The 13041-nt window shown below is 38.7% G+C and overlaps 1 protein-coding gene across 1 annotated transcript in view; it reads right to left on the reverse strand.

The window, feature by feature from the left end:
• The window catches only part of LOC107653654 (nuclear factor 1 A-type-like), a 164800-nt gene that overhangs the window by 51158 nt on the left and 100601 nt on the right, over positions 1 to 13041 (reverse strand). The gene's annotated exons all lie outside the window — the stretch shown is intronic.

The raw sequence follows: 13041 nt of genomic DNA on the forward strand, positions 1-13041 counted from the left end.
TATATATATATATATATATATATATATAAGAACAACATGGTAAATTACATTTAATAATATATGTTAAGATATAGAATTACAATAAAATATAAATAAATACAATTTACAAAATAAAGTTAAAGTGAATTATGTGAACTCAATTGACAGACCTAACTGTAAGAGCATTCAGATGCAAAGGGAAGTTATCGGAATAGAAGGTCTGACTGTACTCTAGCCAATGTCCTTTTGGCACGCGGCTCGGTAGGTCAGACCAACAGTGGGGTCTGGGCTGTGAATTCACACTGAGTGTGCTATTTGCAGCCGAGGCACTTATGGAAATAAATCTAGAGAGAGAGAGAAAGCCTTCAGATTTGGGTGTACTGCATAAAAAAGGCCCTATAAATTTGATGGGCTCCGATTTCTCCCAAGAAGTGCTCTTTAACGGTGCCATTAGCTGCGATAGCAATGATTCGTGCCGTGACATTAAGGGAACTTTCGCAAAGATTCACCCGGGTCCCTTTAACTCTTCTACGACAGCCAAAAATGGCATAGAAACACCCTTTAAGATGATTTAGGGGCTGGGGTGAGTATTCATTTCCCACCGATAAAATAGGTGTGCTGGGACAAATATTACCTATATCATGCTAGCAAGCACAAAGAAAAATGGCTGGCGAATTTGGGATCGGAATCTGATTCATGACTTTTTACACATTCATTTGTTGGCAGAATACACGTTAAAAATATCACTTTGGAACAAAAACTTAAAGTCTAAACTGTGCAAAAAATTTGTTTACAAAATGCTTCAAATTTCGGTTAAAGATAATTCACAGAAAGGTAATTTTTGATAAAAGAAGATAAAGGTGCTACAGCGATCTGTCACGTCACATTTAAAAGCATCAAAATGGCATTCATTGTTTGAATTTCGTGATAGAATGTACAGGATTTGAAAGCTGAGACTTTGTTTCTTTTCAGAAGTAAGAAAGCACAAAGCTCTTTGCGATTATCGGATGGGAGGCGCGCTACAAATGTTTGGTGTAGAGAAAAACTGCGGATCTGGCAACCCTGGCTTGAAGAATATAGATCGGATATGTAATATTATATAGAATATAATAATATATGGAATATAATCGGCCATGATCAACGGCTGATTTTGAACAATCCGCCGATGGCCGATAATGAAATAAATCGCTTTTATCAGCCGATACCGATTATTGGCCGGTGCATCTCTAGTTAAACCAACACTTTGGAACACAAATGTAACTAATAGGCTAAACTGTGCTATGATTAGCATACAAAATTATTAAAATCTCAGTTTACGATAAATCGCAGAAAGCAACTTTTGATAAGAGAAGAAAAAAGCTAAACCCAGACCCCCACCACCACAAAAAAAATAAAAATAAATAAATAAATAAAGTTTGGCCAGCCCCTTCATCTGCTCCTAGACAAAGTAAACAATTTAGGGCCTTGTTTGCATTCAGCTCAGCATTACCGTCTGCATCAACAGTTTAAAACAAAGGCAATCTGAAGAGTGGGCCGAAACAGCGGAAAAAAAAACACAGCAACATCCCCCACCCCAGCAACAGCCCAGAGATATGTGAAAGCGCAACGAAAGGGGCTGGGAAACCGGGTGCCGGGTGGGTGCGTGTGTGCAGGGACTTTCACACACTCTCCCAGTTGCCCTCCGCGGACTAAGTGCTCTCTCACACAGTGCCCATTGCTAATTAAATATGCAAATGAGGCGTGAGACCCAGACTCTGTGTGTCACATCTGCATTTACCCCCTGTTGAGGGCCCTCGGAGAGCGAGGGGGGAAATAAAAAAAACCCTCCCGCCCGAAATAAACAACAAAAAAAGACACTAAACAACAAACAACTAAATGCCGTGCACAAACAGGCCCATTCACCAGGCCTAAATCCTCTATACAAGAGCATAACAAGCCACTCTATGGGCCGCCGAACCATCCAAAAGATGGGAACGCCGCTCGGGTGTGGGAGAAGAAAAGCAACCTGGAGTGACTCAGTCAACGTGTTATTCCGCCTTGATTCGAAAATGGAATTCATTATGGAACAATCAAAAAGGGATGCCGAGGTAAAACAACATTATTTAGTGTCCGATAACAAGCCTGGGATAATTGAGACGGGCTCAGGTTGCTTCACCAAAAGGAACGTGGCTGAATTTGTCGGCGAGGTGATTCCCTAATTAGACCATTAGGACCGGCTTGCGGCGGCAGGCAGGTTGGGTAGGAGCATTATACCCCCTGGCCTGCCTCCGACTCCGACTGCCTCCTTCCTCTCCCAGGCCAGGCCGAGGGCTTTAGGGGGGCGAGTGCATACACTCACACACACACCCCCTGGTCTGTTTCATTATGCATGCGCTAAACCATCTGTACTTCTTGCAGGTCCGCTCGTCCCAACCCGCTGCTTTCTCACCAAGTGCTTTGCTGTAATCCAATTGTGTGTTAAAACCCCGCTTTCAAAAGGCCCTTTACACAGTGGGCTCAGGAACACGAAGGCCCATAAAAGGAGGAAGAAACTTAATTTAGAAATACAAACGGGCCTTTCTGGAGTATCAATGGAAGGTGAAGCTCCAGGGATTGGAGCATTGTTTCCACAAGTATCATCCCCCAGATTTTTTTTTCTTTCTTTTGGGCCACCACAGACATTATGAGATGGTGGGTGCCGGATTCCTGCGTGGTCGCACTTGAGACTATCCGGACTAGCCGAGGAACTCGGAAGGAACGTGTTTTAGAATGATCGCTACAGCAACACAAATATGTTTTTTTTTTGGAGAGCAGCATATTTGGGCCATGATGCACATTACATAAAAATGACTTGGGGGAGAAAAAAAAATGAAATAATTTCTGGGAACTGCAATGAGTCACACATGGGAAGCATGTTGATGAAACCTGAAATTGTGAGCGACGTGAGAAAAAAGGGAAGAAAGGCAAGACAGAAAGAGTAAATCAAGTGGAATATGCAATAGTAAAAAAAAAAATCAAATAATTTAAAGCTTTTTAAAAAACTGTACAAATGTTAATACAATTTTTATTTTGGTTAAATGTTTGACTTTTTCATTTTGTTAATTTTTGCCTTCTAAAATGTTATTTACAGTTTCACTTGAATTTGAAAGCCATTTAAAGCACAATGGACTAAAATAAAGGGAAAATATTAAAACGTGCCAAAAGACTAAAGCTGCATTTATTAATATATATATATAAAATACAGTAAAAACAGTAATATTGTTAAACTTTATTACAATTTAAAATAACTGTTTTCTATTTGAATATATTTTAAAATGTGATTTATTCCTATGAAGGCAAAGCTGAATTTTCAGCATCATTACTTCAGTCTTCAGTGTCAAATGATCCTTCAGAAATCATTTTAAAATGTGATTTGCTGCTTTAGAAACATTTCTTATAAATGTTGAAAATAGTTGTGCTGCTTCATATATTTGTGGAATCTATGATACCTTTCTTTCTGGATTCTTTAAAGGGTTAGTTCACCCAAAACGTCACGGCAAATCTGTTTATACGTTGTTGTGATTTGATCTGAACGGAAACAGCGTATACATGTGACGCAGCTGACACAGAACAGCATACGCTGTTTACGACCAGCAGATATTCTCCAAAATGGCACCAGGGTGATGCGGAGGAGACGAATTGTTGAATAAAGTCTTTTTTTTTTTTCCTTTTGCACAAAAAAAGTATTCTCGTAGCTTCGTATAATTGCGGATTAACCACTGATGTCACATGGATTATTTTACCGATCTCCTTGCTACGTTTCTGGACTTGGGAACATTTCAGTTGCGTTGCTGTCTATGCAGGGTCAGACAGCTCTCAGATTCCATCAAAAATATCTTAATTTGTGTTCGGAAGATGAACGAATTTTTGGGTGAACTAACCCTTTAATGAGTAGAACGTTCAAAAACAGAATTTATTTGTAACATTATAAATGTCTTTACTGTCATTTTTGATTAATTTAATGCACCCGTGATTAATATAAGTATTGACGTCTTCAAAAAATCTTACTGACCCTAAACGTTTGAATGTTAGTGTACATTTGCACACACACTGTCATTCTTCTGCACGGGGAAGTGGAGAAAGACGTTTGTTTCCGTCAGGCCGCTGCCCGTGTTCAGTGTTTGAGTAACCCTGACCTTTCCCCCTGTGCTTTTACGTCACACCGTATTTAATAAGAGGCAGTGTTTAGACAGGACCCTTCTGCTTGTCTTCTATAGATCAGCCTGTTGCGGAGGCTTGTGCTGTTTTTCTTCTCTCGTGGAGCGTCGCTTGTTTACACTGCTGTTTTCAGAGGACCAGGAAGCGAGACGGGAGAGGATAGTGTTACAGGCCGTTTACTGATCCTGTCTGGATTTTGAATAGTAATACTGGTGTGTTTTCTTTCATTCTTCTGTAACTTTTGAGTAATAAAGAATGCACTTTTAAGGACAGGGACCAAGGTAGGTAGCCCTAGTAGCTTTGATGGGCTTCAGTCGAGCTTGTACACCAGAGCAGGGTGTGTAAAAATGAGCAGAATCCACTCTGCGGTCTCCCAGCGATGACATTATGGGATCATTGTGGTACAGTAAACCAACTATTGCAATCCGGCAAAAAGCAATAAAACTTCCCGAGTCTCAATTATTCTTTAGTCAGTGTGACTTGAGTTATTCCCCCCTGCAAATATAAAGCCAAACCAGACTATAAGAGAAAGCTATCAGTAAGTGCTAGCATGGTAAAGGAATGCCATGTTTCCTTACTTGAACTTGTAAATCAGCTCTTGTGCTAGCGGTGTAAGACAAGCTGTCTGGATTGCCAAGCTACCGTTACCAAGACACAAAAGCAGGGACATTCCTGACTTATTCGAATCCTTGTTCTCCCTGGACTGGCGGGGGCACTGGGAACAAGATATCATTATTAGCTAATGCAAGATGGAGGGTGGAGTAAAGAAAAGCTAACACAGAATAGTCAACAGCATGGTTCAAAACCTGTCTTTCTGTCTACATATGCAAAATCCTAACTGAAATGTAACCCTGTACAGTAAGTGGCCGATTTGAAAAGTTCATGGGTATTCAAACGTGCAAGTGTGCTGTTAGCATGATGCTAAGCTAAAAATGTGATGCTTTAACAAGCATAAATTCTGCGTAAAATGGTCCTAAATTTTGCGATAAATGACTGAATTTGAACATAAATGATTTGGTTAATTTATATCAGGTAGCATTGTATGTTTCATACTTGCAAACAACCGCGAAAAAACAAACAAACGTCAGATGAATTATGTCAGCGTGATTTCACTGCAGTTATTTTGGCCAAATTTTAGCATGTTGCTAAGCTAACAATGCAGAACTGTACCAAACATAAAAATGCAGAGACAGAAGAAAATTGTCCTACATTTAGTAAAGAAGATCAATTAAATTGTATCTGTCATAAACTTTATACTTGTGAAAAACTATAGAAAACATTTGAAATTAATTACGCACAATTCTTTTATTGTTATTAGAGTTAAATAGTTAAACAAATTGTTATTATAGTTTAGCCAAACTTTAACATGTTGCTAAGCTAACAATGCAGTACTCTAACAAGCATGAAAATACACAGCATGCACAAGTAAAATGGTACTCAATTTAGTGATAAAAGACTGTTGTGAAGTTTGTAATGACAAATTTTTTAGTTAATTTATATCTTGTTAAGTCATCTTTATCTAAACTTTAGCATGTTGCTAAGCTAACAAAAGAAGAATGATTGTTAATTTATATAATACGCCTTCGAAAAACCAGTATTGGAGATAACGCATTACAAGTAACGTAAGTTACGTAATCAGATTACTTTTTTCAAGTAAGTAGTGAAGTAAAGCATTTCTTTTAAATTTACAAAAAAAAAAATATCTAAGATACTTTTTCAAATAAGTAACGTAAGTTACCTTGTTTTCCCATTTATTCACTGACAGCTCTCCTGTCCCTGTGTTCAGTGCAGAGGAACTTCCTTCAGGCTGAGTCTTATTAATTTCACTTTTGGTGTGAAAGGGCCTTTACAGTTGCCAAAAATATAACTTTTTTTTTTTTAAATCAATAAGCAAGCCCAGCTCAGGTGGCAAAAAGTAACACAAAAGTAACATAATGCATTACTTTCCAGAAAAAGCACAATTACTTTTTCATGGAGCAACACAATATTGTAATGCATTACTTTAAAAAGTAACTTTCCCCAACACTGCAAAAAAACTGCAGAAACCAAACTTGAGATGAATTATATGCAACTTTTTTCTCTGCATTTATTTTAGCCAAACTTTGTGTAGTATCGAGTTGGTACGCAATGACTAGTGGGTAAATTTTCCTCTTCACTTCCTGTAATATTTCAATGTCCACCTGTTCTCTATGCTGCAGTGCCCTTTGGACCGAACATGTATACTTTCTACACTACGCAGGGCACTGGAACATAACCTTAGTCTCTCCATCCTCCCTGGCTGGTCGTAATGTTCCAGAGGGAGAGAAGGAAAAAGTGGACCATCCTCAATGCTAGCAGCTCCTCGATGGGAAAAGATGTATCCCCCTGGCCTGTAGGCAAACCCTTTTTTTCTTCCTGAGCGCTGTGTTTCTCGACTCCCCTGATATGAACTACAGTTTCTAGGAAAAGGCAGGAAAGGCAAGCAGAGGAGGAGGATGAGGAGGAGGAGAAAAAGTTCTTGGCCTTTTCCCAGGAAGGGAGAACGAGAGAGAATCAGAATCCCAGAATTCCCCTGGGATATAGTGAAATATACAGCCCTGGGGCCACTTTCAATTTACTCTCTGCAGTTCTCTTTCCCTCTCTCCCTCTCTAAATAGCCAGGCTGTGAGAGAGAAGTCGAAGCTGTCAGGGATCTAATGTGTACCGCGACCTCCTGTAGCCCTGATGCGGAGAAATAGAAAGATCGCGAGTGGGTCAAGTGTCTGTGTGAGCACGGATTCCTCAAAGGGAGTACGAGGAGAGGGGAATATCCGCAACACCAAACAAGATAAGAACAAAAACCAAACCAAAATACATTAGACTTCGACAGTGAGATTGAATTTAAAATATCAGAATGAAGTGATTAGGTAAAAATGAGACCTTTCGAAACAGCCAGGCCAAAAGTAGCATACGCTACACCAAACAAAAAGCCATATTGTTGCGATGCCTACATCCGCAAGCTCATGACACATCCTGTCTTTGTCTTTAGAGCGCCTCTTGCTTGCCCTAGTTGAACGCACATGATGGCACAGGTAGAGGAATTTGTCCTTGTTCTGACAGCGGGGATCTTTCGACAAATATAGTCTGAAAAAAAAGAACCGGGCTCTCCATGTGGCCCCTGGGGTCCAGGAGAACAACACAATAGGTAGTATTGGCATTGTTATTCCTGACTCTGAGCCTGTGTGCTCTAAGGAGAGAAGAATGCTTGCGGTTTGACCTCTGTCGGGCCTGATTTCCTGCCGAAGCAGAGTGGTGTCTGAGGACGCGGTACTGAATTGGAAAAAAAAGTGTTGTCAGTTTGATTGTCATTTGCCAGAGATCTAATCTCAGTGAGTACCATGAGACTCTCCTTTTGTGTGTATGTACATGCGCGCTGTAATTCATCGCTCTCCAAGAGCCCAGCTGAGAGGCTCCAGCTGCAGACGTGCGACATACATGGTGGGTGTTCATTGCTGTCAGGATCGCCGACACACCTGTCTCCACAACAACCACCACCTGTAGCCAGGTAGTCCGTCTCCAACTGACACAGAGGTGTCAATGCTTGCTACAGTCGTCATGCTGACAGTGAGGTGAAAGATGAGACTTTTTTTGACATACAATACTCCTTATACAAAGGAGTTACACAAACAGGTTTTCAAAGTCACAAAATGCAAACTTTAATATAGAAATGAATGATACCATGAAATGGGGGAACCTTTTCGATGTACTTCAATAGGAAGCTGAGGGGGGCCAAATCGAAATGTTTTTCGACACAAACTCTTGACAGCTTGTACTAAGAAGAAATGCAATGACAAACAATGCTTTGCTACTTCCTATTGCTAATTAAAGGCAGGTTGTATACATAATTTAGAATGAGAAGTTATTCTTATTTTAGGAAGATTCTGATTGGACAGAATTTGCATAGTGCAAGATGAGTCATCAATACTTTGGTCCAAAGTTAGATCTTTAATTGTTTCAGGACCAGCATAGGGATGGCTTGAAATCTACCAGACATGGACTAAAATCCACAAAATGGGTTCCTCAGTTGTTTCAGCACAGATATTCGTGTTTATTGGGCCACAAACTGTCAACCCATAAACATGACCCTAAGTAAATCCACAGAGGATCAATAAGTGGCAGGCGACATTTACACCATTCATGGCACAGGAGGGTGTGCTTGGCTGGCCACTGATACCAACTATAACGCTGTGGGCAGAGAAGCCTCGTCTCAAACCCCCCTCTTCCCTTCTCTCTCAGAATGAGTGAAAATAGAAAGTCTCCATGATCTTGGCAGTAGGACGTTTGCAGAAAAAAAAAGATGGGGTGATTCAATTTGGCAGCCAACTTTTTCACTCCCTCTGCTTTCGTTGTCTTCCTCTCCTCGCTCTCTTCCTTAGAGAGTGGCTGGCCGTAGCCCGAGTTTGGAACGAACTGGAAGACACATGCCAAGGCTGAAGCATACACCGCCAGGGATGCACTACCCTGCCCGCAACTTCCCCTGCAACACACTTCTCTTCAGCCGCTTCTCACTGAGAAACCCCCCCCCCAGAAGCCTGGCCGCTAGAAAAAGTGACCACCCACAAGTCCACACATCAAAACGAAAAAAAAAATACATCAAAACATTTGAGGAAATAAAAATAAAAAACAGGAGTCATGCTGGATTAAGAATTAATGCTTTCATAAAAAATAAAAAAATTATATATATATATATAATAAAAATTATATTGCATTATATTAATTATATTGCATTATATAATAACTATTGCAATTAACAGTATAATTTGTTTTGTTATATTCATCATATATTTCTTGCTGGTCTATAGTGAGGTTAAAAGGACTAACAGCCAGCCTACATAAAATAAAGTCAAATAATGTAATTTTTCAAGAAATACAATCCTTATTGATTTTTCATTTAATATTGATTTGATTTCATTCACCCGATGAATGAAAATGATAAAAACTAATTTCAAAATGTAGCCGGTCGATACTTTGGGTGCTACAATGTTCTTGTGCACTCTCTAAATTTCACGTAAATCACCCGTGTCCATATTTCACATACAGTAAGTGTTGCATAAACAATCTCCCCACAGCCCACAAACAAGGCACTCTGTTCAAAGCCCTGACACGAGCTCTATATTGTCTAGACGTGCGAAGCAGAGTCATTTTTATTTATGCCGCACAATTGTGAATTAGAATTCAAAAGCGATCGCTTCGAGAGGCTGGGGAAGGAAAAGCCTTTGGACAAATGCTCAGTTGTGAACGGCGACTCGGTCCAAGTCCCTGGCGTACACCCGAGGCGTTCATGGAGATGCCAGCCAAAGCTCTAGGTTGTCATTTCAACCCTTCCAGGCCCTTAAACTAACAGTGAATTGGGTAGAAGAACAGGGAGGGGGCGTGAAAAACAGATATGCGCTGCCGTCTACAAACAAAACCATCGTGTGCTGTCTCAATTGTGGCTGATGGACAAGAAACCGCAACAGCGTCCAACTCCCTTCAAGACACACAGGCATACGAGAACTGACAATTTCACGTAGGATGTTGAATTTCATTTTCACCCTACGTGTGGAAATATAATGCCATCACGCTCTGCTCCCACACCGTCGCTCCTCCCCTCCGCCTCCATTTTGTGCCGATCAGTGTGCCACCATTTTAAGACAGGAACACAAAATGAAACAATCGGGCCTGTCAGGTGAGAAACTCATAATCTGTTTGCCGCAATTGTACTTCAGACTATTCAAACACAATAGTTCTAATAATTAAAAATGCAATTGTAAACAAAAGGCCGGGAAAACGTGCCAAAATCCCCATTTAAAAGCATCCCGTTGGTGCTCTTCATCGTCCTTTTTTTTTCCCTCCGCCACACAAGCTTATCCCAACCATAGCTGCTAAATCGTCCTGCCAGGCACAGCAATACTGAGAGAATCACGTTAGCTGCTCCTATTGTTGGATGACACAGAAAACGCCGTTGCCAAGAAGTTTACTGCCAAGTTCACCAACATCCTGATTTGAAAAAAAGGAGGGAAAAAAAGACAAAAGTCCGATCCCACACACGCAGGCGCGTATAACCATTACTTTTGGGAGATTCATTAATAACGCAGAGTTGCAGATGTTACCATTTATCTCTAATACACCCTCACTCCACTTAATACTTCACATGCTGGCAGCCATCTTAAAAGCTCTGGCAACCATTTTAAAAGTGCCCTCTCTTTATTTGAGCGCCTGCCATCCCCCCATGCCACACTTTGCCGAACAATAGGCTACTCAGGATTTAGCAACCACGGTGGCCAAATCCATAATTCGACATTTTTTTATGGCAAACAAAATATGAAATGGGAAAAACTTAGATAAATAAGATACAAACTGAGAGGCGATGCCTAATGTTGCGTTCTGCGGTTCCACCAGCAATAAAACCGATTGAATACAAGGTCAAAATATCATATTGCAACACAATACAATACGTACAAACTAAGCACAATTTTGTGAAATGTAATTTGCACGCATGTAGGAAGTGTATGTTCTCAAAAAGATGTCTAAAAATGTGAAAAATAATTAATTTTTGAATTGTGTGTAAGATTTACAATTTTGTCATTAAGACAATTCTTGCATTACACAAAAAAATAATAATATCTAATAATAATAATAATCATCTGCAATAAGATATATTTAATATTAATTTAAAATCCAAACACAAAAATAAAAAAATTATACTAAATACTAAAAGTGACATTAAAGACATATATAATGTTACAAAAGATTTATTATAATATAAAATATATATTTCAAATAAATGCTGATCTTTTTAACTTCCTAGTCATAAAACAAATGGTTTCCAAAAAAATGATGCAGCACAGATCATTTTAACATGGATAATAATAATAATAATAATAAATGATGAAGGATCATGTGACACTGAAGACTGGAGTAATGAATGATGCTGAAACTTCAGCTTTGCATCACAGGAATAAATTATATTTTAAAATACATTCAAATAGAAAACAGTTATTTTTAATTGTAATAAAATTTCACAATTTTACTGTTTTTACTTTATTTTTGAACTAATAAATGCAACCTTGGTGTGCATAAGGGACTTCTTTAAAAAAAAACATTAAAAACATATTTCTTGGATGACATCTGTCGTTAATTATTTTTAAATATTACATTAAAGATGTTTACTTTTTCACAAGTCATAAGAAATAAAACAATAAAATAAACTTCTCTACAATATTATAATTTCTTGATAACCCCCAAAAATGAAGCCTAACTACTGTCTGGTGCCAAAAAGCATCTTTTGAAGACTTGTGCAGACAGCAGATGAAAAGTGGTTTGCATAAAGGAGGAATTTTTCCACAGTTCACATTACAAGGCACCACTGGACAGTAAATGTTTGCTTGTCTGCAATAACACCGAATTCACAACACGAGCTATATAACGTTTCATATTACAGGCTGTTTTACAGCAATGCAGGCGGCGGATGTGCTGCAGTGGTGTATGCATGTGTGTGTGTGGACCTCTGCCCAGACCTGGAGGCCTGAGTCTCATTTATAATGCCTGTTGTTCTGTTAAGATGCTCAAGGAATCACTCACCCACGGCAATTCCAGCAGCGACGGCGGATCAATTAACGAAAGCATGATTAACTTTACAGCAGAGCGCCGTGGAATAATGGACGTCTCGGGAAAGTGGATTAGGACGAGAGGAACCTTGACGTGCGGTCCGAGATATTGCACCAGTGAAGGACGCCATCAGCAGTGGCATGACATAAGCCAGACCGAAATAGTTTGGAAATGCAATTGATGAATTGCCATATTGATTCAGTTCTGCCTCGCTTACCATAATTATAGCACTGTAATGGATAGCATTACCACTGCTGCTTTTTGTTTTATCCTTTCTTTTCCTTTTTCATCAACTCTCCACTTCTGAACATGCATACGGTTGTACGCTCTGATTGGAAAACCAGAGATGCAAATGACATACTTCTGAAGCCCTGAACTTGTGAAAAACGGCTCTTAACTGGAAGCCCTGAACCTGATTGCTGGACTCTCTTAGGGTGAATTTACATAAAACACATTCTTGCATTCAAAAACAGCTTCACTAAGTGCAACAGAAGCGAACACGGTATATCTAAGCTCGCTTATAAAAGTTTGACTGCTTTTAAATTAAAAACATACTAATGGGGCATTAAAAAGCACAAGATTTGATGCAGTGGCCAAAAATGTTGGATGAAACAGATTACAATAAATGCATAAGATATGACACAATGTGTAAAAATGTATAACATGTTTAACATGCATAACTATTAGGGCTGGGCGATATAGCTAAAAAATGTATCAACGATATAATTATTGACATTTTTTATAACCTTTTTTAAAACAAAGAGCAATAGAAATTTTTTTTTTAATTTAACCACTGTATTTTTAAATTAACCCAATTTACTGAGACAAACAACTATTTTTTTTTGCTTTAACAGTCAAACACACAATAAAAATTAAACAAATATCTAATTTCTAATGTTTTATATGCAGATTAAATAGGTCTTAAGGAAACTTTTGGCTTGTCTCCCGAGGCCACAGGAGGGTGCAATGAGCAAAATAATGCAGCACATTTAAATTGTCAATGCAAGGAAATAACTGTCTATAAAAAAACGTGCATTACGTCTAAATTAACTCATATAAATTAAATATAATTTCGTTTACGGTAGATAAATATCGATACCGTTTTATCGCCCATGCCTAATAACTATATGAAAATAAATAAATAAATAAATATATATATATATATATACTGTATATATATATATATATGTATATATTGTATAATATATACATTTGTAATAATTTGATACTAATATATAACTTGATTGATAGGCCTACATAATATCTAAATATTAACAG

Source organism: Sinocyclocheilus anshuiensis, unplaced genomic scaffold (assembly GCF_001515605.1).
Source record: "Sinocyclocheilus anshuiensis isolate Anshui unplaced genomic scaffold, SAMN03320099.WGS_v1.1 scaffold1079, whole genome shotgun sequence".
In the NCBI taxonomy this organism is placed as follows: Eukaryota; Metazoa; Chordata; class Actinopteri; order Cypriniformes; family Cyprinidae; genus Sinocyclocheilus; species Sinocyclocheilus anshuiensis.